The sequence below is a fragment of the Oryzias latipes genome, chromosome 7 (genome assembly GCF_002234675.1).
Source record: "Oryzias latipes chromosome 7, ASM223467v1".
In the NCBI taxonomy this organism is placed as follows: Eukaryota; Metazoa; Chordata; class Actinopteri; order Beloniformes; family Adrianichthyidae; genus Oryzias; species Oryzias latipes.
This window is the reverse complement of record NC_019865.2, coordinates 5397977-5401503: the sequence shown is the minus strand read 5'-3', so window position 1 is coordinate 5401503 and position 3527 is coordinate 5397977. Positions and strand designations below refer to the sequence as shown.

General features: G+C 44.1%; 1 non-coding gene across 1 annotated transcript; it reads right to left on the bottom strand.

Annotated features, from left to right (window-relative positions):
• Positions 1-2570: 2570 nt before the first annotated feature.
• Positions 2571-2671, bottom strand: mir1-1 (microRNA 1-1). Its single transcript, NR_107101.1, has one exon. It is a non-coding gene; the product is annotated as a microRNA 1-1 (primary transcript).
• Between the last annotated feature and the right edge of the window lie 856 nt (positions 2672-3527).

Genomic DNA, 3527 nt, shown 5'->3' with positions numbered 1-3527 from the left:
GTTGTCCCGTTAAACTCAGCCTGTTAACTTCAGCTGTTTTTTGTAACAACACTGTCCTCAGCTATAATTATATTTTTTTAATTGCAGTTTTATCCATTCTTTTCTTCCAGAGCTTTTCCAGCATTTATTCGTTGTTTTTCTTATGTAGGACCCTACAATTCATGTCATATTTTAAAACAGCCGCAGAATAATTAGAGAATATCATTGCTTATGCAAAACCACTTTCTCTTAATATCATCAAATTATCAAATGTTTGCAATATTCCCTAATTTATTGTGAAGTAGGATTATAGATGTTTTAAGGCATTAAAACTCCTCATCACACACTGGATCCACTTTTCTGAGACAGACGAACATTGTTACACTTTTCTCTCCTTCAAACTCTCAAAGTTAAAAACGTTAGAATAGAATAACATCAGTTTTATAGAATGAAAACAAAGATGAATGTAGATTTAGTATACTAAATACATTCTATAGAGGGGACACGACAAGGATGAGATTACTAATCAGGACACATAACACTGGAAAAAAAAAGGCAGTATGCAAAATTACCCTAAAAGTGTGCAAAATAGTGAGACCAGCAAAATATAGCAAGGGACCAATGAACTCAAGGAAAAACTACGCAGAAACTAACTTTTAATTGATATTGACTCTTCATACTATAGTTTAACAAACTAATTAAAGGCTTATCAGTCATTCCTTGATCTGTTGTAAAAACGTTCCCGGTGGTTTTTTAATTATGAATATGCTGGATTTTAGCAACAAGTTTTAAAAAACTTGTTTTCTAGGACATAGTTTCTGCAGAGCAGCAGGAGTTCATAAATATTCGCTGTGGGCGAGTCTTTAGGCTGGACCATTGGGGCGCAGTAGGCAGTGCTGATTTCCCAGCAATCCCAGCTCTCCCGTTAGTTTACAGCCCATCACAACCCCAACCTGGTTGCAACTAAAATGGTGAACAGTATCGGAGCCGTCCAGCCGTCCAGTTTTGAGAAAGATTCCAGCTCAGACGGGGAAAATGAAGACATTAATGTATCCGTCTGCAAGCCGATGGAAATCAAAAGTTTACTATTTTTTCTGAACCTTGATTAAACTTAAAACCTGTTTTAAGTTAACACGCATATAGTATAAAGGTCATTCAGTTCAAGATGTATGGCTGCTTCCACTCTTCTACTTTAGAACTGAGTTTTTTTTGTTTTTTGTTTTTTTTTTTTAAAGGGGAGGGGTTTTTACAGTCAATGTTCCACATGACTGATCTGCATGTAACTGCTGCTAATCCCTCACCGGACCGGTGGATTAACCGGTCAGTTGTCAAGACGGGAAGTCCGTCGGCGAATGTTACCCAGGCTGCAAAATCCAGCAGATGGGGTCAGGAGGGGTGGAGCGGACGCCTGCAGGTGTGGAGGTGTGTGTGTGTGTGTGTGTGTGTGTGCTTTGATGGGGATGGATCTGGGCTGTCTGCGGAGCGAGGCAAAGCGCTGCTGCCGGTTTACTTTTATCGGGTTCCCCCCAGTTGTCCAGCTTTGGCTGTCTCAGCACGGCTCCGCAGTCAGCATTGCTGCATATTTAATGTCCTGATGAGAGCTTCCACCTGCTGACACAGGCAAAGTGACAGAACAATACCCCCCCACCCCACCCTCACCCCCACACAGGCGCACCAAAGACCTGAACACCATCATCAATCCAGCCTCCCTCTTTCTGGCTGTTTCGCTTCATCTCACACGCTCACTCGCCACAACTCCCTCAGCTCCAACCTCACTTCAGTGCCCCCCCCCCCCGACACACACACACACACACACTCAAAGCACCATGTCCTTCTCTCTGTGAATTCCCTCTCCAAACATTGACCTTTTGCTCTTGTTGTCAGGGATCCCAGAAATAATAAAACACAAACTGCAAAGTGTTTTCCTGAACAGAACTGGGTGCATCCACGACGAGGGAATCCAGCTGTCAGTCCAGCTGCTCCTTCGCCTCACACCTGATCTGGACCGACATTCTGCACAGAAACTGTCCCAAATAGCAGCGAACACGCAGGGACGGTAAACCCTAACTAGGACACCTACAGTATTTATACACAAAGTAGGCCAAAATGCAAACAGTTAAGCCTGACATGCCTGTTAAACCTGCCCCCAAGCCCCACCCGGCTACGCCGGTGCTGCAGTGCACACCTGCCTGCACGCTTTCACATGCAGACTGGACTGAAGACACCCGAGCTTCAAAGCGTCTTTCTCAGCAGACCAACGAGCTGAGGCCAGATCCAGACGGCGTCTGAGCTTCCTCTGACTCGCTCTCCATTAGGAAGGGTTTAATTGCTGCGTCTTTACTGGAAGCTGCTGTCTGTCGGCCGTCTGCATCTTCTGAGTCTGCACTTGGCAGGACAGGACCATCAGGAAAAGTGCTGGCTTTTCCACCAGAACGAAGAGCAGAAACTGCATTTCAGCAGCCGCACAGCACGCCGGGCTCTGGCGTCCACGTTCAATAGAGGGAAGGTCCCCCCCCACCCCACCCCCCACCCCCACCCTTGCAGAAGCTCCTTCCATGAAGACTCTATTTGAGGCCTCATCGTGCGCCGCTGTCATTTCTCCCAACCTGGGATACATACTTCTTTACATTCCATAGTTGCTCGTGTTCATATGGGCATATAAAGAAGTATGTCCCCCAAGCAGGCCGCTGTCCTCGCTCAGTCAGTCCCCCCCACCCCATCCCAGCCCAAATGTTCCTCATCCTAAACCTGCAGGATGATGCTATGAGGAAGCTTCTTTTTTCTTTTTAACAAACTGCAGTGTTGTTCCTGTGACCATGCATGTGCTGGGGTTAAACGTGCACGCCCAGGCATACGCTCTGATTCACCTTGAGCTGCAGGCTCGGCTGCAGCGGCGCAGAAATGAAGGCAAACCGGCAGTGGTTTGGGGGCCCCAGGAGAAGTATAAAAGCTGGCCCTCTGCACTGGTTATAATCTTTTTTTTTCTATTCTTTTTGAGAAATTCCTACTTGGAATAAAACATTGAATAACTTCTTGAGTGGTGCAGTTTTAGATAAGATCAGTGGCAAGAATCCAAATGTTTTAGTTTTAAAAAGTGAAATCAAATTTAAATGTTAAATGTATTTTTTATACACCATTATTGTTTGGAAAAAACATTGAATTTTTTTAAATGCTCCATTTTGCCATCCACTCACTTTCTAATGGGAACAAACGGGGGTCTTCTGTCTTTTTATTTTTGTCAGGCAAAAGAAACAAATACTTGAATGATTGAAAAAAACAGTTGACTCTGGATTGGCATCAATATAAAAGAAGTATTCTCAGGATGCCCCTCCCATTTACTTTTCTGTCCCTCTTCTCAGTCTTGACTCATTTTCCTTTTGAATTCCTTGTTGTTTAACTCACATTGTCGGAACTTGGAGATGGTTTTCTCTTGTTTAGTTTTATTGCATCAACAGTATAATAATTTTCGCTGCCGCTTGGATAACTGCACTTCATCTTACCAGTTTTATTTATTTTTTTATCTCAAGTCTCTCTCTGCTCGCTGCATC